At 39.8% G+C, this 23,906-nt stretch overlaps 1 long non-coding RNA gene across 2 annotated transcripts in view; it reads left to right on the top strand.

Annotated features, from left to right (window-relative positions):
- Positions 1-23,906, top strand: part of LOC148188931 (uncharacterized) — a 219,032-nt gene that overhangs the window by 128,692 nt on the left and 66,434 nt on the right. For both annotated transcript variants that reach the window (XR_015777132.1, XR_015777131.1), the window contains exon 2: positions 2,410-2,680. This is a non-coding gene — a long non-coding RNA (uncharacterized LOC148188931). The remainder of the gene's footprint in view (positions 1-2,409; positions 2,681-23,906) is intronic.

Here is a 23,906-nt window from a genome sequence, read left to right as displayed (position 1 = left end):
TCAATTTTTCAATCCAGATAACTTTCTTTAGTTTTTCTTATCTATTTCCTGTCTTCCCCTGCTCCTAGGAGCACAGACTGGAGCATGCTGGGATGACAATTCAGTAGTTAAACTCTCTCAGACCTTTGCACCTGTCAGCTCAGTGTGACGGGACCTGCACTGTGGTTGTGTAGGGGGCGGACAGAGACGAGTGTGAAGGTATTTTTTGGTTTCCATCTTCAAAGATTTTTCAAGAGATTTATTTTGAAGTTTCCCCAAAAGGTCATGGAGCGTGTGAGTTCACAGACTCAAATCTGTGAACTTACGACCAGAAGTTCACAGTTTTATCTGGAACTCTTACAGACTCACTGGCTGGATATTTTATCTCTCTTAGGTCATTAAAAACGGTCTATTAGTCTCCTGCACTGGATACACAAACATATTACTTGTCCCATTTGTATTAGCTGTCCTCATCATCTCTGCTTATTTACCAAATGGTGTTTGTGTTCTGCTGTCTGAAAAGCAATAATTCAGTGTTTCATTATTATTACCACAAGTGTAATTGCTGCAGTAAAAATGTGTGAGCATGGTTCAATCCTCCAAATTGTCACTGGGGCTGATATGAACTCATTAGGCCATGGAAGTCTTTTTTCTCATTTTTGAAAGTTAATTAGATGCTCAAATTGGAGCTGCAAAGGTGAATGGGTTTGGATCCTTTAACTCTGCTTCTTCATCGGCTTGCAGCAGCTGAAGGAAACTAGACGTTCACAAAGCAAAGTCAGCCACTGAATGGGCTAAATCCCCTGACTAAATTAAATTTGTCCTTGCAACATTGTCTGACAGCCACACAGCTCACAGGAGGATGGATTATGTTCCTGCTCTCCACTCGTTTCCCTCCCCTCCATTCTGTCTGCTCTCTCATAATGGAGTGTCTTTGAACCCATGTAATTAAACATTCATCTCAACTGCTGCAAAAGCACACACACACACACACACAAATGCTCTCATCATTAAGTTGCAACAAATAATTGTACAAATTCATTTTGTTTGCTGTTTTTACTTTTGAAGAAGCCTACGCTTTTAAAAGAGCACTTGACCAAAATTATATTTTTGTACCAATTACTAAATCTCCAGAGCCAAGGATGTTGGTGTTACAAATCAACTTGTTTCCAAATGAATGGCTTTTGTCTGAATGACTCAGTAGTTTCTACTATGGTGGTGATAAATTTGGATTTTTGAATGCGCTAAGCGTACAGGTTTAACATATTGTGTGTGCACATTTATGACTGTATTCTCAAGGACCTCTCTTGGATGTGATGATTCACAATTATTGAAAAACCTGTTTTTATTGACTGCTGACCCCTCACTCCTCTTAACTGAGCAAAAGGGGCTGCAAGTTTTTCTAAAAACAACAAGCCTTACCAACTGTTGCAGGCCACATTTTGACTTTCATTGTGGGTTAAAAAACTGACATCCAAAGAAAAGTTTGGTCTCATTTTGAACAGGAGCATCTGCAGATTAATTCCATACCCGATATGTTGATCCACTAAAGTTAAGCAGGATACGGGGTGAATGAATTAGTCATTGTTTTTGTTATCGTCACCAGCATCTTGACTGCAAGGGAGCCAGGGGGGATAATATCAGTGGGCGCAGATGAGACTTGGATTTGTTCTTTCAGCTACACTGCACAGCATCATACCACACCAGGAGTGACTCAGAGCTGAGTGTTTTGCCTGCCTGATTTTGTAGACTTGCCGATTTTGTTGAATTGGTCATTTTTACTTGATGTTTGTGCTTCTCCCATAAGTAAGCAAGTTAGTAAGCTCAACATTAAGTTATAAATGACATGGACTGAAGATTTTTGTATGTGTTTTTAAAAGACAAGTTTATTTTTATAGCCTTTTGGATGCTTCTGAAACATGCTGGAATTACAAGAATTGTTTAGATTGGCCATGATCAGCCCAGATGGCCACTTGGCATGCATCTGCAGTCTGAGCGCACTTTTCTAATTTGACTTTATTTTTATATTTTAAATAATTTTGTAAGATTGTTTTAAGGGTTCTGTATGGATAAAGTGTACTTTTATAATTTAATATTTGTCACAGCTAGGACAGATCCACATGCTACGTCGTTCTCTTTTATTGGTAAAAACCATGACAATGTTTCCACTATCAATGGTCTTCCTCACACAAGGGATGGAGAGACACGTAAAGAATAGCGTTTGTGATCAACATGCTGTCATATCCATGTAGAATATTGCAGATTATTGTTACCCAGCACCTGCAAAAATGCATAAATATGCTTGTGCCTCCTGGTGATTGCTATTTTTTCACCTAACAATAAAACCTGTCAAGCATAGAAAACAGACTGGTGCTGAAAGCATTTTAAACTGCATCCACCACCTTTTTTTTTTCTTTTTTTTGTTTACAGAAAATATTCTTAAAAAAAACTATGGAGGCAAGAGAGTAAGGAGGAGTGGAGTGAATACACCAGAGGAAATCCACTAAATGAAGATTGGGAAGAACAGACTATGTGTTGCCACTCAGAGAGATGTATGTGACAGTGTTGATCCCCTGTGTTCCCATGACGATAGCTGTCACATCCTCATCCTTCGCGTCAAGGTGTCAGAAACCCCAGGCGACGCTGGTAATCTGTCTCAGAACAATGTAGCAGCACATCAGGACTTGACTCAATCATACAGGTGAGTTATAACAACCACATGACCTCTGTTCGCTCTGCGAGCTACACTCTCACTCTGGTGTGTGTGTTTGTGTGTGTGATTCCTGTGTTTACCTGTCTTGTTTTTGTGTTTACCTGTCATTCAGTCTGACCTACCCCAAAGCCTTTGTCTCCAAATAACACCAATTTTTCCTGTCCCCTTAATTTCTTCCTTTGATTTAACTAACGTGATCAAGCAACCTTTAACCTGAATAATCTCACTTTGCATTACAATGAAGTTCAGTGTTACTTTAAATGCTTTCTATTGTCCTCCATAATCCAAAGTTAGAGGGTTGAAAATTAAAGGGACAGTTCATCTCAAATCAAAAATACATATGTTTCTTTTTACCAGTAGCGCTATTTATCAGTCTAGATGTAATGGAACTAAATAGCACTCAGCTTGTGGTGATCAAAACATAAAAAAAACAATTAAAAAAACTCGTCAGCAATGTCTCTTTCCAGAAATCATGACCCAGTTACGCAAGATAATCCACAGACCTTGTTGTTAGGAGTTTCATGTATAGGTCTTATGTTCTCTCTATCGAAAAGCCAAGTGTATCACAGCGCATCTACTCATGGATAGGAGGCTTGTGCTCATGGTGGTGCGAGATGTAAACATTAATGGCATCCTTTATGGCTGAGCTGTAATATAAGCTCACTCAGTGGTGCTAGGTGAGCAAACAGTACGCTTCATTCTCAAAGGTGATATGGTTGGCAGGTGTAGTTTGGTTAGTAAATAGTTCCTACATGAAGTTCCTTAAAACATGGTTTGTGGATTATCTTGAGTGACCAGGTCATGATTTCTGTTTTTCAAATGTATCATTGATGCTTTGAGCACCACAATTTAAGAAACTGTCTAGTTTCATCACATTTTTAGAGAACTCTGACATCTCTACTCCCAGTATTACTCAGTAACTACGTCACTTGGCAACTCACACCAACACAGTCTATCATACAGAAGATTCAAGTTGATTAAAAAAGCCATGAATGCTTAAAGGAACATGTGGGCTGATTGTGCTGCAGTTTAAGGAAAAGAGGGGTGGACGCAGAGGAAAGTAGCTGGATGTAATTAAGGGAGCTGATGTACTGAAAGAGGAAAATGTTCTCGCTGATGTTTGTACAGACTGTACGTGCTGTATTATTGTGTATCTACCACTTTTCCGGAAGGAGGCAGTCAATGAAACAATGCATGCGTGTACGTGCGCATGTGTTTGGAAAAACACACCGGCCACTGGGTTTTGTCCGCTTCATGCCGCAGGAGTCTCTATCGATCTGAGACAACAGACTTGAAAGACTATGGGAGCGAGGGAGTTGGGGGGGAAAGGTGGAAGCAGGGAGACAGAAAGCAGAAAAAGGGAAAAAAATGTAATTTCCAGCCATAAACCAGTTTCTCATATCTGACCTGCAGCTGATCGATTGCTTCTCCTGTGACAAACACACTGACTGTCTGTCTGGCTTCTTACTATCACTTCCTCCTGGGTACAATGGAGACATACTCCCCCAAAACAAATTTTATGTGGAAACACATTTGTAAAATGGCTCAATTAAAAAATAAGAAAAGGTGCAGAATGAAAGCTCAGTTATGTAAAAAAAATAAACGAATAGATTTGGTACCCATCTTAAAATTACAGACCACCGTTTATGTCTCTAGAGCTGAGGCGTGAAAAATACAAATCATACTCTGAAGCCACTCAAACATTACAATTCAGATATTAGCCTGAACATATTAACTGGGGAAGTCTGACCTGCCATAAGCTCAAAACAGCAAGACTTCCTCCAAGGGTGGCAATGTCGGTTCATTAAAGAGCATATCTTAATAAAGTTGGTGAATAAATGACTTTGAAAATTGAAATTGACCAAATTAAATGACATGAAATTTTCACATCTCCACATAAAATGTCAGCGTCTTATAGTGGCCTTGTACTCAATGATGAGATAAGAGAAATGGGTTATGTGTGCCTGATTATGTGCAGTCATACTATATCAGTAAAATTGTAAAACTGGGGAATCACATTAAAGTGAAACATGTCCTGAAAACATACAATACGTTGGTTTAGTGTTTTGGGGATGTCATCAGCGGCTTCCTGGTCTCAATTCAAGGGTGTCAAAAAACACAGTTTGAGCAGTGACATCCTTTAGGGATGCACTGTGGTTTCAATTAACTCCAGGTGGAAGAGGCGTAGATGGGTCCAACAAGCGCAGGACTTTGACCTAGGAGACCAGTGTTATTGTCCCGTGTGAAACTAAAAGTCAGCGTTGAGTTATTTTATCTCGTGAATTGTTTATCATGTGAGTCATTCATCAGCTGTTAGTCAGAAACTAGGTCAGTTGACTTACATGAACCACACTTTTCTCCTACCCTTAACCATCTAGTTTTGCTGTCTAAATCTGCTGACCCCTTTTAAGGCCCAGAAACAACAAGCAGTAAAGACAAAAGCCTCCTGCTGTGCTGCCTCACGTCACCGTGTCTTGAAGGGAATTATGTGTAAGAGAGGCTTTAGAGTTATTCTCTTGTAATAGTTTGTGGCTCATTCTGGCCCCATGTGTTGAAGTGAACAAAACCTAGAAGCCGATAAGATGCCGTCTTTGCTCTCCTCTTCCTTCTCTGGAATATAACACAAGGAAGGCTCAGGATGGAGAAGAAGCTGCCTTTATAGCCAACAAGTAGTTATTTTACTTTCTGCTGTTAGTAGGGCAGAGGGTAATAATCACATTGAGAATTTAAGAAAAAAATGCAAGTGAGATCTGAGAATAATATTCCTGTTTTCTATCTATCCACAAGATGACCTATTGATTTCTCAGTTTCTCCAGTCCAAGCATCATTGTGTTTGCTGGTATCTTCGTGATCTAATGTGTTTGTGGGTAATCCCTTTTGCTGAAAGGTTTTCTGTGTGTGTGTGTGTTTGTATATGTGTGTGTAGAAAATGTATTTCTCTGTGTGATAAGAGACTTTGGAAAAAAAACACCTCAGTGCCCAAGGTGGAGTTTATCACTGCCTCTAAATCTGAATAACACACAGGCGATTCATAGCACATTAAATAACCTAGTGGAGGTGAATCGTATTTGCCTCTCCTCTCATTTTCTTTTTAAGTCTTATAACACTGTAAACATTTCAGTGTCTATTCAGGGATCTTTTAACTTGAATCAACAGGCTTATATGCGCTTTCTATTTCAAACACTATAATGGTTGTTTTTTGTTGCTTGTAATAGGCTCCACACAAAGTCCAGCTCTGCCATAGTCCTCTCCACTGCCAGAAGAAAGGCCTTCATTCAGTTTATTTTTAAGGTATTTTTAACCCCGATTTACCGCTTTTTTTTCCTCCTTTGTGTTCTCTGCCTTTGTCTGTGTCCACATTGTATGAATGTTTCTAGCTACAACTCAGTAGCTGAAATGCTTCATGCAGGGTCAGACTTGGAAGTGGCTCTGGAATTCAGGCAAAGTATGAAGCCCCTTACCCACTGAACAAATACCCCATAACACACACTGACGTCTGGCTTTTGTCTTTATTTCAAAGGGTTTCAATGGTCATTAATTCTAAGGACAAATGACTCTGCAGGAGTCACAGGTATTTATCGGCTCCAGCTCTGATTGGCAATACTGGAATAATGACACCTGGGTGGAAACATTTATTTTTGCCCCTTTTCTATCACAACAGTGAACAACTTTTCTTTGTCATTTCAGCCACAAACTCTGTCCATCAATGTCCAAGAGGCATTCAAACATCATTTAAACTGAGACTGAAAGAGAAACTGAATAAATAACTGTTATAAATAAGAAATCATCGTCACATTTTCATTAGCCATAATGCTGCTTGAAGGGAAAAACTGAAGGGAAAACCTATTTGGCATTAGGTTAGAGGTCTATCACCTGTTTTTAGAGGGTTTTCTAGTGTTATAAAACATGATATATACATGTTAATTTTCATCCTTTTCCAGAGTGACTTTTGATAACTTATCAGCCACAAATTCCAATCAGTGTCCAAGCAGCTCTTGACCACTGTTCAGATTTGTTGTTACAGAGTTTGAAAAAAGATATTAAAAAAAGTTAGTACTGTAACATTTTCACTGGCCTCCATGCTGCTTTATACTATTTACTAACTCTGGTTTTCTGTGCATTTCTAATGTTGAACATAACAAACCCCAAAAAAACAAACAACAAAAAAAACCCAGAAAGACATACTTGTTCACTTGCAAGGGGAAAGGAATCTATAGCTTTTTTTACCAGGCTTTCCTGTGTTTTGAAAAACTTGCATATATGCTCTAATTTCATTTAAAAAATAGTATTAGAAAGAAAATTGCAAAGTTGCATAGAATTCCAAGCAGACATAAAATACAGCTGTAATTATTTTCTGATACTAAAACAACAAAACATTATTAGTCTCATTTTAGATTCATGTGATTCATATTCAGAAGTCAGTTCATTACTTGGCATTTGCCTGCTATGCCAGATGGTTAAAGAAAGCCTGGAGTCCCTCCACACTTTAGGTCATAGAAGTGAAAGAGAGACGGTCGATCTACACTCACTTCGGGCCTCACAGCCAAACCCAAGGAGAGATGAGTGGGAGTCAGGAGAAAAGAAATTGGATTGTGGAGACAGTGAGTATCAAAAGTAACAAGAGATGTATTTCAACACTTTAAAGCTATAGAGTGAGTGAAGAGAGAAATGAGAAAGGAAGCACTCAGAGCATCCCCAAGCCATCAAAAGAAGAAATAAAAGAAGAGAGAGTGAGCAAGCTCAAGAGATATAGTGTAATGATCTAAGAGAAAGTGGGATAGGTAGAGTCTGGATATAAGTGGCCTCTATTAGCTAGCGGGAGATTGACAGCTGGAGGAGAGAGAAATGGAAAATGGACCAGACAATATAGAGAGAAATGAACAAGTCCTCAGATGCAACAGTGGAATGGAAAAAGCAGAGAGTGACTGAAATGACTGAGGGAAGAAACACGCGATGAAAGAGGAGAGTCAGATAAATGAATAAAGGGCTGGAGTTTCTTGAGGTTTTTTTGTTTGGGAGGGGAAAGGGCAACATGCTACAGATCCACTTCTGCCTGAGGAAGAATAATATTTAGGAGGTGAAGGCAGATAATGTTTAGCTGTTGGGATCCTGATCTTTCTGTGTGTGCGCCAGAGACCTGCGGAAATGAAGAGCACTCTGAAATGTTATCTGTCTACTCTTGCCAAAAGGGTTCCTACAAACACACACACACACACACACACACACAGACCAACTTGCAATTACAGTAGAAATGTCAGCTTGGATATCCAGCCAGATAATGTTGTTATTTTTCTTCTCTTCAGTTTCAATCTCCTACCTGGACACCACTATTTTACAGAGGCTGAAATGACGTGACAGTCTCAAACTACGATTATGATACAGTTGAATCACTCCAGTATGCAGTTGTGCATGTCTCTGTGTGTGTATGTGAGAGAGACACTTTTGAGATGTAATTAGCTTTTGTTGAAAAACTACAGAAAGAGATATTTCATTACAGATTGCATTGAGAAGACAGCATTTTTTTCAAAAAACAGACCAATATCTGAAGAAACACCAGCACAGCAATATACCCCCTTCTACCCAAACGTCCTTGTAAAATATCAAAACATTGTTATTTATCCGGTTTGCCAAAAATTATTGACTTTTGGTTGTCTCAGTGTGAGCAAGAGAACTGCTTTTGCTTCTCACTTTGTTACAACCTTCACAAAAAGTCACATTCAGCACCTCTATACAGAGAGAGAAAAAGAAGAGAATTTAATAAGAGGCAGCATTTTGATGATCGATCTGTCTTTTTTCAAAATTATTGTATCATTTACCTGTTGTGAAATGGAACCAGCTCTCTTTGCAGTTGCATTAATGAACAGAATACATGTTGAAACATCCACAGAATGCCTTCCACTCCAGGCGTATAATTTTTACCTGCTGTACCCCAGCTGAGGACTCTTTAATGCTTTTCAATCTATCACCCCACAGACACAATACCTCTGCCTCCGCTCTGTGTCTTTCATTTCTCTTTCTATATCGTGTGGCTCCTGTTTTTACTTCCCTTTTCGTTGTTTCCAACTGTTTGTCACCAATTTTCAGTGACAGTGTGAGTGATTTTTACCCTTTCTCTCTCCCCAGTGTGTGCGGTCTGCAGTGACGCAGAGCACATCAGTGTGGAGACTAACCTAAATGTGTCTGACCGTCCTTTTCTAGTGAACAGCTACTCTTTCCTTTTCTCATGAGAGCTGATGGGGATGCAACCTCGATTTGTTGTCTTTCATCTCAACATGATCCAACACAATTTTGCTATTCCATCACTCTTAAAGGGATACGTAGCTGATTTTCAACCAGTTTTGTATCAATACAATGTGGGTAGTATAGGTGAACTGTGGCAAAACTGTGCTGTTTGACGTGAGTTTCTCTGACTCTCGTGCTGTTGCTCAAACTACAGGCTGCACTTTTGCATTTTTTTGTTGCCCGCTACCCATGATGCCACTGCGGACACAAAGAGTAAAGAAGCAGATCAAGACACAGACCTGCCGCTCACTCTCTCTCTTTCTCTCTCTCTCAAACTTAGATTGAAATTCAATCAGTTAAACTAGTCAGTCTCTCTTCTTCAGACATATATTTCGGTGCGCTGTTTAGCTGTAATAGCAACAGTTTGTGAGCAGAAAGTGGGCGCCATGCCACTTCCTGCACAGTGAAAGCAGAGGCTGAATAAACTGAGATCAAACTGTATAACTAAGCATCCCTGATCAAATATAAATATACATAAATATAAAAGACTCTGTCACTGAGTTCCATTTTTCTCACCTCCGATGTTTTCAGAAACATGTTTAAGCTTCCCGTTTAACTGTAATACAAGATCTATCCGGTTGCCATGGTTTCACAAGGGCCATTCTACATCACATCACACGCACAGCATTCTGGTAGTTAAGCAGCTTTTTTCTTTGTTTTCTCCAGTCATGAAGCACCAATTTCAGAAGTATTTGTGTCTTTCTACTGCACAGGCCTAGTTTTATGTGGGGATCTTCTTTATATCTAAATTATAATTAATTAATAATATAAATAATTAATTAGAAACATATTTTAGCTTAACATTTAACTTTAATACAAGATCGTTTGTTACTTCCCAGCTGCCATTGTGTGAAATGGACAAGTTTGTATTTTGTCACCCACCAGCGAGAGCATTTAGTGGTCCGGTACGGCGCAGTGCATTCTGGTAGTTGTGGGCTTTCTACCTCTTGAGCATAAGCGAATGCCACAGTCCTTTTTCTCCTTTTTCCTCTGGTCCTGTGGCACCAATTCAAAGGTATTTGCCTCTCTACTGCGTAGACAGCCCAGTTTTACCTGAGGACCTGTAATACTTCTTTAAACACACAAACACACAGTCATTTCTACTATCATTGAAAGACTTTTCCTGATTTTTTTACATTCATAACTTTACCTCTATTCATGCCTGTTCGTCTCTCATCCCTCTAGTGTTTGACACCAGCATCCTGCCCATACGTAACAGCTCACTTGGCTGGATGTTTAACAAGGCAGAGCTCAACTTCGACCTCAAGTGCTGTCCACCTGGACTCCTTCAAGGATGAGAAGCAGTCTAACTAGTGGTGCTATACTCAAAAGCCTGAGGGTAAGGGAGTAAAGGAGAGATTAAGGGAGGAAACATTGAGTAAAGAAGGAAGAAATGACTGAGAAGCAGACTTGTGTTGTGACTCAGGCTGCTGAAAAGGGAAGAAGGGTAGCATGTGAAAATAAGACCATAGAGTCGGTGTAAGTGCAGGTCAAATTGACAGAAATGCAAGTGGTGCTAGGTTTTCAGAATGTTGATGTCCAGAGTAGCAGTGTGATTGATGGAAAGAGGGAGGGAATAAAGGAGGAGTAGAGGTACTAAAATAAGAAGAGGAGCCAAAAAAGATAAAAGAGGTAAGGGAGTAGAAAAACACAGGAAAGAGAGAAGGAAGATGGGATGGGGGGATGTCAGGTACTCAAAAGAGATTGATGGCGCTTAGGGTCACTGAACCTTTGTTTTAATGGGTGTGAGGAATAAATCACCTCACCTTGTCTAGTCTTCGATCCTGGTTTGGCCTGTCAGAATTAGATCAGGGTCACTGGAGTCACACAGCTGTCACACACACTACACTGAGACACCCATGTTGGAATGACATTTTCATTATCCATGGATCTTAAAATAGCCAAATCTGTGTTTCCTACATAGTGTATGTGTGGCAGTAGCTGACAGTGAGGCTGGGGGCAAAGGCAAACTATTTTTTTCCTTTCTTTTAAATACTTGTGTGTCCCCTTATATCATGTGTCCTTCCTCTAAATTCTGACGTTTTTGCAGGTTTGGGTAACGTAGCACATGTAGCACTCTCCATGAGTTTTTTGGGGTTTTTTTTCTCATCAGCGGCAGGTTGTGACTCAGGGATATGGATAATTGATCTGTTAATCCATTCAGAGCTGATCAGATCAGATTAATGGGTAAGAGAAGTAGTTGCTACAGTTTCACTTTCAGTGCGCCTGACATTCTGCTGCTCCATCTGTGCCCAGAGTATGCTCTGTGCGCCAAGAGTTTGGTGCTAAGAAGAACCATATATTTTATATATGTTCCAATAGTGCTCCTAATGATTGGTGCGGCTCGAAAAATTGAAAATCTGTTTGTGGCAGCAGATGTTTTAATCGTGGCGGACCGCCTCAAATAAGTGAATGTGTAGGAAGACCCTGTAAATGGAACACATGAAATAACACCGAAACCCAGAAAAAATAACAAATCGGTGACATTTTGCATGTGTTTTGCAGCCCTGCTGGGTACATGTGGTGCATATGAACCTGAATAAGACCAGTCCACTTATTGCAGGATGTATAGCTGTTGACCTGCAGCCCTTACAGTTGTTATTGATTGTCAGTCTGTCAAAACACAAGCGCCATGGTAGGAATAAAGAGGATCGGATGTGACTTTTACATTAATACATTGGCTTTTAGCTTTGTTTCACTATGTTTCCAACACGTCTCTTAATACTACCTCCTTTCATTTTTAGTTCTCATTTTATACTTCCAGCCGTGTTCCTGTTTCCTTGTGTCCCTTAGTGTTGTCTTTCTCTTTCTTTTTAACAACATTGTTTGTTTGCATACAAACCAAACCTCTTTCTACACAGTCCAGTCTGGTGAGGTTTGCCTTTGTTGTTGTTGTTGCTGCTGCTGCTGCTGCTGCTGTTGTTGTTGTTGTTGTTGTTGTTGTTGTTGTTGTTGTTGTTCTGGCTACATTGGCTCCCATTTGTCTGGCTGTCTTTTAGAGGTACCACTTTGATCCAGTTGGACTGCTGTGTGGTTGTCTTTCCTCAGTCAGGAGACATCCTGCAGAGCCTCTCTTTAATATTAAAATCTAGAGAACATCAGAGTAACAAGTGCACTCTCTGAGAGACACGACGCCTACACCAAGAAGTGGGGGTGTACATGGGATGTGTGATGATTAGCTGCAGAACATTGTGTGACTATTAAAACTCTTTGTCTGATTATCTTGCTCTCTTTATGACTCATATTGTCTCTAATGTAGTTGGACAAAATAGCACTATATAATCAGTCTTCAATGACCTTTTCAAGTTCAAGGTTTAAAAAAAATCTTTTAAATTTGCACGAAGATAATAACTTTGGCTACCTCCTCCCTCAATTATATATAAAACCCCAGTTCAGTATTACCAGTAACACTGAGTGAGTTTCCATTAACATTCCCAACAGCAGCAGTAGCTGTCTCCACTGCAATAGGTCTTAAATCTGAGATGATGCCTAGGATAAAACCATTTCCCTCCTACCACTCTTATAAGCCTCACCCCAACATTTTGTTTCATTTGAAGACACATTAAAGGTCTGGTGTGTAGTATTGGGGATTATATACTGGCAGCAGTGGAATATAACATTTATAACTTTGTTTTCATCAGTGTATAATCACTTGGAAATAAAAACTATTGTGTTTTCCTTACCTTACAATGAGCGGTTTACATCTGCGTACATAGCAGGTCCTCTCTCACAGAGTCTGCTATGTTTTTCTACAGTAGCCCACAACGGACAAACCCGGCATTAGCTCGAGATAGCGCCATTCGCATTTTGAATCAACCACTGTAGTTCTCCTATGTGCTTGGCAGACAGTAAAAGTTTAATTTAAATCATACACACAAGACCTTCATATCATCAAAAATATATGATCTTAAAGCTATTTCACAAGATCTTAAAGCTCATGGTACAAAATCCAGCCTTAAAATGCCAAAGACATGACTTGAACTTGCATTAAGTGACAGGAAGCAACTCTGTCATTGTATTTGCGATTTTGAATTTGTAAGTAAAATGTCTCATTATGGAGTGTTTTTAATGTTACCTATGATAATCCATTGTGTTATTATAGCTGCATTACCATTTGCATGTTAAGTCATATCCCCCTCTAATGCTATTTTCTTTCAAGGCTGTGAGTAATTCAAAGAAAACTTATCATTGACCTTTCCTAAGCTGTGTCCCTCTTAAGAGACACACACATAAAAGGAAACAGCAGAAAATGCTCTTATCTCTTTTCTTTGAAAAAGAGGAACCATAAAAGCAGCAGCTTTACTTTTTACTTAAAAAATCCACTTGTTAGGAGAAACATTAAATAACTTGCTCAGCAGGTACACTGATTTCACGCTCAGTTTCTGTTATCTTTTAAACCAGCTTTTTTTTTTTTTAGTAAATGTCAAGCCACATGGCCAAAATCTATTCTTTGTACAACAGTGGTATAAATGTGAATATATTTTAAATTTCTGCTCAGGTAGAGTTGAAAAAAAGTCTATTTTGTAATATAATGTTGAATACAGCAACAACATGTCTAAAAATGCAGCACAGGTAAAGATAGCCAGCTAATGCATTAGGGTAATAACAAACTAAAATTTGCAATTAAATTTATCAGCCGTCACCAGCAGAGAAGCCACTGAAACCGTGTGTGCCATTTCCCGTTCGGTTTATTTTAAATGGGACCGCTCTCAGTAATTGGGTGTGATTGCGGGGGCCTCGGGCTGCTGTTACCAGCGATGTGTTAATGAGAATACCGTAATGTGAGAAGATACTTTTTTACAAATGAGTGAGTTTTGGTGGCAGGTTTAACCTCATGGTCCTCACACACATGTACAGATGCACTCACACACTTCATGCAAGTGACCCTGATTTGGTTTGCCTCATCTGTCACACTGGGTTGTGTATGAATGTATGAGCGAGCCTCAGGCAAACTGGTAGGTGGCTTAGACATGCCGTTGCAGCTGAGCATGAAAGCTCATGAGTTGAAGACTGATTGGATGATCTATGCTTATTTTAATGCAAGATTAGACTGGCATATTTAAAGATACCTGCAGAGCATATACCACCATCTTCAGTTTACATTTTCTGCTTCTGATGAACACCTGCACTAGACTATTAAGTAGGTGCAGCTGAAAATTTAATCCACCTCACTGACTCTGGCAGCAGTAGGGGATGCTTAGAGAATAGTAGTGTCAGTAGGGGGTAGAGACATTAACTTTGCACTAGGACACATTTATTCAACATGATGACTATTTACACAACCGTGCAGAGACAGATTTGACACCAACAGTGGAGGAAATGCTCAAATCCTTTACTTAAGTAGTAACGCCACAGTATTGGTAAAACTACAAGTAAAGGTCCTGGATTGAAACTTTAACTAAAGAAAGTAATTAGATGCAGAAATAAATTTAAAATATTGAGTAGAAGCTCTCATTATGAACGACCCACTTCAGTGTTAGGTATCACTGCATTATTATCAACACTCGTAAGCAGCATTTTAATGTTCTACTAGCTGTTCAAAGTGCCTGGAGCTTATTTGAACCACCTTACCTCATATACTGTTTGTTTGTTGGTTGGTTGTTGATGCATAGGTCTAAGATCTGTGATGTTTTTGTGTCACTCAACCATTTACCAACACGCTGATGTGGTTACAGACCATTAAAACTGACTCAACAGCTCTCTGAATAAACTCCTAAAGCTGTAGTTGGTAAATTTTAATAATTTACTCATTAATCTGTTCAGTGGCCCAAAATGCTCTCTAGACCTGCAACATGCATAAAAAGCTGTCAGCAAGTATGTTGCTGGATGCACTGTGGATTCTTCTTCAGTTGGGCCCTAACTGCATTATCTGGAAATCTCCATATAAACTGAGTTACTATTCCCATGTGGATGGACCGCCCCATCTGTTAGACTGGAAATCAATGACACTCCGGTCAAAAGAGAAGGAGAGGTATAAACACACATATAGATAGATTTCATGCGAAGCTACTTAATATTTTATAAATTGTGGAAAAGATTCTATATATGACACAAAGTGCCCAAGTGCAGCCACTCTGCCTGCACTGTCTATATTAAAGCCCCTGATCCAGTCAGTGAAGTGATGTTAGCCGTAGCCTGCTGAAGTCAGTGAAGTCTCATCGCCTCCTAGCTCCATGATGAACTGTCCCCTTACCATTAAAGCATTCGTGTATATGTTTTTAACTGGCACATTGCACATGAGAAAGTTTTGACTAAAGCAGAATTATACACACTGTATGTTTATATTCTGTGTCAGTTTTTCACTCCACAAAGCTTTGGGATTCCATATTATTGATAACTTATTCAATTATTATCATGTTAGAATTATTAAGATGTATGTTCCCATCAATTGTGAGTGTTACTCCATTATTGTACAGTGTCGGGTGTTACCAATATGTTGTACCAAAAGTAGGGGTAATGAAGAGCTCCAAGGCCAAGCGGAGATATATCCAGAGTACTGACCCACAAAAACTTAAGTCAAGTGCAACTGTCAGGTAGGGAAGAGTCTTATTATGGCTGCCTGCTGTGCTGTTAGCAGAAAAGTGAACTGGGTCAATCTGTCACAGCTCGTGCATGAGCCTAAAACTAGGGACTGTGTCCCTACCCAGAGCAGCTGGTACTACACTCAGCTGAGCTTTTTTTGTGCAGAGTAATTATAAATGTTCCTCTGGTGCTTTTGCTCATTTTCGGAAGGTAGATACAGAAATATGTGCTGCAGTTGTGATAGTGTCTGTCTTTGCATGTGGACTTCTGAGAAACACGATTTGCACCAAATGGACCGCAGTCCCGTCTCCTCTCCTCTCCTCTCCTGCTTCTTCAGCATCTTTTGTCAGATTCTCTGTGTGGAAACAGTGAAAGCTTGTTGTTGCTGAACAAGTACAACTGATTTGATCCTTGTTGTTGTTTCTTCCTACTCGTCCTCTACTTCTTCTTTCTGTCTTCTTGTGTTGATAGAAAGGTCTCAGATTTCCCAGTATTTGAAGTCATAATGCAACATTTCTGAGAATATACATGTTTCTCCACATGTCTGCAGCTGCAGTGGTTTCCTGCCATTTAAATAGTGTCTCATACCATCTTTTGTTGTCTATTTTAAAAACTTTTTACTCTTAGATGTCTCCATATTTTTCTTGTCGAAGCTTCAGCCAGATCGCCCCACTGGACTTTACACTCAGCCAGTCAGAACACATACACCTTTTCACTCCGTTACTGACCGGTAAAAACGGCTCGGCTCAGGATCTAGTGTATCATTCTTTGTCATCTCCTTCCTGTTTCCTGCTGCTTTCCCTATTTCCTCATGTTTCCTCCTCTGTTCTTATCTCTTCCTCCTCTTTTGTCCTCTAAATCTCACAGCTCTTCTTTCGCTACTTTCATGCTTCAGTAATCCTGATGAACTGCTGCCATATTTTAAAGCCCTGTTATTTCTCTCATGCTCTCCTTCCTACTCTTCCTCTGTCTTTTATTGTCTCCCTTTTCCCCATCAAATGTATTGCTATCTGCTTTTCCTTTTTTCTGTTGTCAACCACTGTCTCTAAATGTTATTAAAATGTTATTCCTTGTGTCTTTTTTCTGTTTCCTATCTTTCTTTATTTTTCTTTCACTATTGTGTCAGTACTGATAACAGAGAGAGAGAAAGAGAGAGCAATAGGTGCCTACCTGAATGTTCAGTACACACACACACACACACACACACACACACACACACACACACACACACACACACACACACACACACACACTCCGTCAGTTAACCACCCTGAGGTTCCTGAGATGAAAACTTTTATAGCAAGCCATAAGTAATTAAAAAAGATTTTAATGTGTGTGTGTGTGTGTGTGTGTGTGTGTGCGTGCGTGCGCGCGTGTATGTGTGTGTGCCTAGCCAGAACCCAAGGGTAGACGGAAGAGAGAGAATTTTAAAGTATATTTAAATGATGCTAAACTTCTTGGTATTTTTAGTTTTGCCAAGAGTACACCTGAATGTGTGCGAGTGTATGAAGTTTATACTCAGCATTGCCCCTGTAGACCGAAGCTACTTTACTGTAGAGTCACTCACTAGGACACTTTTTTTTCATGCACCTCTAACAGCTTTTTAAATCAAGCAGGCTTTCAGAGTAAAGAGGACCAACACAACGGGCTCTCTACATGGAATGTTTTAATCAGTTTCCTTAATTAGTCTTTGGCTAACAAACTTTAAAAATGACCAGAGATCTCTATAAAGAGTAAATCTCTCATGTAATTCTGCTTTATATTTCAGTACCATGGACAGCTCCATTTCTCCAATCTAGATGCTACATGCTATTTGTGTCTGTTTGTCAAGTATTATGAGGTAAACCTTTTGAGTTCCCCAAAGTTATATGTCCTATGAGGATTTTGTCCATCAACACTATGTACTATTTCATGCTATATATTCCTTAGATCTCATTACACTTTTCATTTTATGTAATTTCATGTGCAGATTTGCCACAGTATTTAATAATTCTTTATCTATTTAGCTGTTTTTCATTCCCACTTTTATATTCTATTTGTGATTAATACCTGTGTTTCTGCTACTACACTTGTGAATCTTTTGTAGTTTAATGCATTTTATACCCAGAAGAAGACTGTCTAAAGTCAAAAGGGGTTGGTCTATTGATGTGGGAATAGGACCACAGAGTAAGCTGGGCCAGTTTTTGCTTTTAATTCATATGTGACCAGATGCACAGTAGTTTGACAGACTTATGGCTGGTGTTGGCATGCTCGAAGTGTGTTGATTGTGCTTGCACATAAGCACCGATCAGCCAAAACCTTAAAACCACTGTCAGGTCAAGTGAATGACATTAATCATTTTGTTACAATGCAATGTTCTGCTGGGAAACTTTGGGTCCTGGCATTCATATAAATGCCACCTGACCCGCATCACCCACCGAAAACACCTTTACAGACCAAGTAACCCCCTCATATGACAATGGCTCCCCAATGGCCCAAATATGACCAAGCCTCCATGGGACCTGCCTGTACCCCACGCCACAATCCACAGGACTCAAAGGATCGCCGCCAACACACTGGTGGGTAACACCAACGGACAACCCCCAAAGGTCCCATGTCCGTGCTTTGACAGGTCAGAGCCGAGTCCAATTCAAGCAGGCCCAACCATGGATCTGGGATACTTCTGGGGTATTGGCACATCCCATAAATGCTCAGTCATATTGGGATTGGGTAAATTTGGAGGCCAGATTGATGCTTTGAGTTCTTTGTCACATGCTGAGCAGTTTTTAAGATGGTCTTAAGGCATGGTGCATTGTCCTGCTGGGGGCCATTACCATCAGGGAGTGCAGTTGCCATGGGTCTGTGTCAGTGTTTGGATGGATTGAGTGTGTAGATCGCACCCACATGAATGCCAGGACCCAAGGTTTCGCAGCAGAAACATGGCATTGTAACAACATGATCAATGTTATTCACTTCACCAGCCAACGGTTTTAATGTTTTGGCTGAACAATGTAAATGACAATTAATGTTAATGCTAATGAAAAATGTGGCTCATATTTCATTTTCACTATTAACTTGTTAAAACCCTCTCAACAGACATAATCACTGTCAGTAAGTTTGTTGATTTCCATATCAATATCTAACATTTCCTCACTGCTCATCCTAATTTTTAATGAGAGTTAATGGCCGCCTCCCCTACTTTGATGGCACTCTATGATGTGGCAACAGCTGGCGTCATGGACGTCATGTTTTTGGCTGACCTTCCAGCCCTCTGTGTTTAAATGTGTTTGCGAGAGGGTTGCTGATAACTGATCTGGACATGAAACAGATGGTGTTTGATCTCCTAGTCATATTAACTGTTGGATGTCACACATACAGCTATGTATCAAGGAGAAGCCATCGTTTAAAGGTCATTAAATGTCCTAATCTGTGGCCCTGCAAAGACCTTTTATGTTTATCATTTTTCAATTCAATTTTGCCTAATAAAAAGGGTGTAAAATTAACCAGAAAATGTGCTCAAAAGATAGGTTTACAGTTTTTTAAGATCAGGTGTCCATGTGAACACTGAAAGAAGTTTTGTTAGCTGCAATCACTAATCCTGTTCATACTGGCCTTGAGGAGATCTGTTCCCAAAGCAATTCAAAAGGTGACAAAATTCACAGTCCCTTTTTGTGTCACTCTCCCTCCATCCCAGCTTATCAACCGGAGGCTGTCAGGGGAAATACAGAGTGGGACGCTTGTATTAAATAAACACTAACTTTGGAAGATATCCACTTGATTTAACTAACTCAGACTGTTGAAGCCTCGTGATAGCATCAGATTTACTGTGGAATGTATTTTTGCACAAAACGAGGACTGTGGATTTTGTTCCCCATCACTTACACTGATATACTTAGAAACTGATGTCTTGGGGTGCCTGACAGCTCACCTGGTAAAGAGGGCGGCCCATGTCCTGAGTCTGTGGCCTTGCTGCAGCGACCATAGCTTCAGTTCCAACCTGTGGCCCTTTGCTGCACGTCATCGCCTCTCTCTCCCCTTTCACGCTTAAGCTATCCTATCAGAAAAGGGCAAAAAAAACTACTAAAAACAAAAAAACACAACTAGAAACAACTTTAAAAATAAAAATAAAGTAAAAACCTGATCTTTTCAATGCCAGTATAAAAAAGAGAATTGAAACCAGCAAGCAACATCTGGAACAATGTTCATGTCACCTGACAATTGTTTAAAGATAGACTTTCTCTCAGGAGACTTTGTTGCATGTTGATTATTGCAGCTGCATAGCTCTATTGTGACTATGTGCATGTTGTAGTTATGTACTGTGTATGAAATGTAAATTTTTCTTTATTTTTTAATTTTTTTTTTTACATTTGACTATTAATTTTTTGTGTTTGTGTGTATCCCACACACATATATATTCAAGAAAATAAAAAATAGCATGGTGAGGAAGTTAATAAACTTGTGGCTTTAGTGTTAGTGATTACACCGGATCCCCACAGTTGATAAGGAAAAACTCCTCCCAAAAAACCCTGTAATAGGGAAAAAATGAGAGAAACCTCAGAAAGAGCAACTGAGGAGGGATCCCTCTGCTAGGGTGGACAGACAGACGTGCAACAGATTTAGTGCATACAGAGGACAGATAAACACTGAAATGGATTTTCCCTTTACTTTGAACAGAACAGAACAGGAACAGTTGGTGTAGCCTTTTAATAAACTCACTATGTTTTTTTTTTTCTTTTGGCTGTTGCTCAGGCTCGGTGGTGGCTCCCTTCTCCTCTCCTTTCCCTTTTCTCTCTTGGGGTGTGCTCTCCACCTAGAGGATAATCGCTTGTGCCTCTATTACCCTTCTTGTCTACTCCAAATTTGGGAAATAGTGGCTGGGGTAGGGCGGGTCCATGAACATTGCCATGCACATAAGGTCCTCTGGCAGAGCTCTGTGCTGCAACTCTGCTGCTGATGTACAAAGCAGACACTTTCAGTTTATAAATGTTGCATCCACTGTGCAATTAAGCAGTGATAAAACATAGTACTTTTCAAATTACGGTATTTTTACTGATGAACATGAGTGCTGAAACATGAAAATGATGAATCAGTATTATTTATGGGTTTAAAAAAAAAATTAAGAAAACAACAGTGGGGTGGGGTATGAGCAAGTTGTTTCGTCATGTATTTTCGTATTTCGTCATGTGTAATCGGTGTATGCCCAAACACCATGTAACACCAGTATCACAGACTACCACTACCAGCCTATTAGAAAATGTGTTGAATTTGTGTATTTGCTCAGTAGCTGCTCTGCAGTGTCACTGATGATGAATCAATTCTTCACATCTGTGAGGGTGGAACAGAGAAAATGCAAAGAAATGCTTGCAAGGTGGGGTGAAGGGATTCGTGGATTTAGGCCTAACTAATCAAGCAGCTTGCATAATGAAAAAAAAACTTTTCTGTGTGTGTGTGTGTGTGTGTGTGTGTGTGTGTGTGTGTGTGTGTGTATGTGTGTGTGCGTGTTTGAAAGTGAGAAAGAGAGAAAGAGAGAAAGAGGGAGAAACTTCAAGGTAGAAGATAATTAATGAGGCTGGAAAACATTTCTCTCACCAAAGAAGGGAAGAGAATGCATATACCTGACACTGCAGTTTTGGTGTGTGTGTGTGTGTGTGTGTGTGTGTGTGTGTGTGTGTGTGTGTGTGTGTGTGTGTGTGTGTGTGTGTGTGTGTGTGTGTGTGTGTGTGTGTGTGTGTGTGTGTGTGTGTTTCAGTGGTAAATGGCTATAACTCTTTGTGGTGTGGGGAGCAGCTCAAAAAAGATAAAACATTTAAAGGGACAGCAGTTCTGCTTTGCTTACGTGCTTTTCTCGGTTTATTTATAAAAGTAGTGTTTTTCATAGTGTTACTAATGGTAGGTAAACCTTGATGAAAGCTGCACAGCTTATCCCTCACTACCAAATGCTAGTGTTGTGGCCTTCAGGCAGAATAAATAGTTTAGTAGCAGCTGTTTCTGTGTGCATCTGTACGGGGAGCTAGATTGGGTCTCTCATTACAGAGGGAACCTGTGGCTTGCTGTGTTCCCTTTGACATCCCATTGATTCTGCTAATCAATAGAAGCACTTTGAATCTGATGGATTTGTTTTTCTTTTTTTCCGAGAGAAGTGGCTCATTGCTGTTTTTAGTGTTCATTTTTCGTGACTGGACTTAGTCACAGTCTGTAAATACTTTGCTCTCAGCTCATGTACATCTATCTCTGTAAATGTTTCATATGTTCTGACAGTAAAGTTTGTGTGGTTTTGGCAGAGGGTGTAGTATTTATAAGGCTTGTACGTCTGTCGGCTCACCTTCAGTCTTGAGGAGAAATGTTTCACTTCCTGTGACACAGGATATCCATCACCTTGTCAGGACGACTCAAAGGTCACCCACTCGACCAGGTGGGCGGGGTCGTCACTGTCACTCTACCTTCCATTGTACAGCTGGCCAGTGGTTTGATTGATGGACAGCAGCAGCCCAGAGTTGCTTCTACCTTGCTGATTGATGAATGGTTTATTTTTCGCAAGGGCACACACCAGACGGATTTGTTTACAAAATGGGCAGGACTTTATCTTTTCTGGACTCGTGTAAAATGGAGGATGTGCACTTTGTGTGTGTGTGTGCTGCCTGATGCCATAATGTGAGTTAATTTCTGAGGTTTCTTCCTATTTTTTACCCCAATTGAAGGTTTTTTGGGGGGTGGGGTGTTCCTTAGGTGCTGTGAGGTGCCAAGGACAGAGGGTGTCGTTTGTTGTAACGCCTTCGGAGGCAATTTGGGCCATGTTCAGTACTGTACAACGGTCTCAGGCCACCGTAGATTTGTTGTTTTAGCAAAGTTGCAGTGAGGATACATACATATTTCTTTTTCACTTTCTTAATTAATGTACAAACAAAGAATACAGAGAACATATAGAATGCATTAAAACACCCAAAAAGTCTGAACAAAGTGGCTTCTTCAGACTGAAGTCAATGTTTAGTCTGACCTCCATTTATACGAAGCACATCTTAAACTCTCATGGGCAGAATATCTTAAAAGTTTCTTAAATAATCTTCTGGTTTATCAGAAGATTAGTGTTGCAAATCTCATTGTATGCTGAAAAGAATTCATGATATGCTCAGTGGAAAGGGAGGTCACACTAAATACTTGCAACTTTAGCCTATTGAAGGAGATCTGAAATATTTGCATGTGTAATGCTGTATATATATATAACCTTTATGATATGTATGATCATTCTAACCTTGCTAAAACAGCAAAGTTTAATGTGGCATGGAGACATCTGCACAACACTGTAAATAAAATTGCATTCAGTTTATTTAATGGCCATAGTTTTTACTAGGGTTGGGTACGGAAACCCATTGCTACTATGGCAGTAGTTCTTATTTGACATGTACCGACTGGACTGCATCACAGCACAGATTTTGATGCCTCATTTCAGTGCCAGATTGTGTGTGTAGAGTGCAGTTGAAAGAAAGAAAGAGACGGCATGTGTGACGCATCACGGTGAGGTTGAAGCGACCGGAGCAGAGATTATGAAGTTTTTCTTAGCTGTGCAGTGTGTGTAGAGCTTAGGTTATTCATCAGTGAATAAACGCTACAACTACTCAAGACCCAAGAAAAGTTCCCAAGTCTTGTTTGCCACCTCCTGATCAAAGATTAGCAGACTTTACTTTTTTAAAAATTTTAATCTTGTGTTTGTCTGTTAATGTCATTCTGTGCTGCATTTCTAAATTCTGAGATTTTTGTGGGTCCGTGACCACAGCACAGGCAAACTTTTCTTGAGTTCTTTTTTGCTCAGCAGCAATTTGTGGAGTTTGAGTCACAGGATAAATAACTGATTAGCGGATCCGATAAGAGCTGATAAGATCAGATTGATGGATGAGAGGAGCAGCTGCTGCATAGGTGAGCGAATGCAAACTTTTCAAAGTTTTACTTTCACTGGCTTTCTTCTGCTGCTTCGTCTGTGCCCAGAGTCACTCTGTGCTCCAAAAGTGTTGTGTAATGAATAGCTGAACGGCATTCCAGTAGCATTTCTTATGAATAGTCCAGCTCCAAAAATACAAAATCAATATTGTGGCAGACGACCATGAATAAATGAATGTAGGGGAAACTATGTTTTGCTTAGAAACTATTGTCTTTTGGTGGTTTGCATTGGTATTGTCACTGAATTTACTTGAACAGTTATCTCTTCATTATCATTAACATTAATCCATCAAATTATGTAAAATGTGCTGGAGTATAAACACACAAACATACAGGCTTTGGTTACATCTCTACACCAGAAGGAGCAAGCTGTTTTCTTTTTCTGCCCAATTTCTAATCACCGTAAGCTATTCAGTGTCAATCTACAACTGCATCATGATTTACAGGCCAGCCAGTCACCACAGCATTATGTTTAATAACATGTCCATATCTTATGATG

The sequence above is a fragment of the Plectropomus leopardus genome, chromosome 8, assembly GCF_026936395.1.
Source record: "Plectropomus leopardus strain MGB_pleo_1.0 chromosome 8, ASM2693639v1, whole genome shotgun sequence".
Lineage (NCBI taxonomy): Eukaryota > Metazoa > Chordata > Actinopteri > Perciformes > Serranidae > Plectropomus > Plectropomus leopardus.
This window is presented reverse-complemented; position numbering and strand designations above follow the sequence as displayed.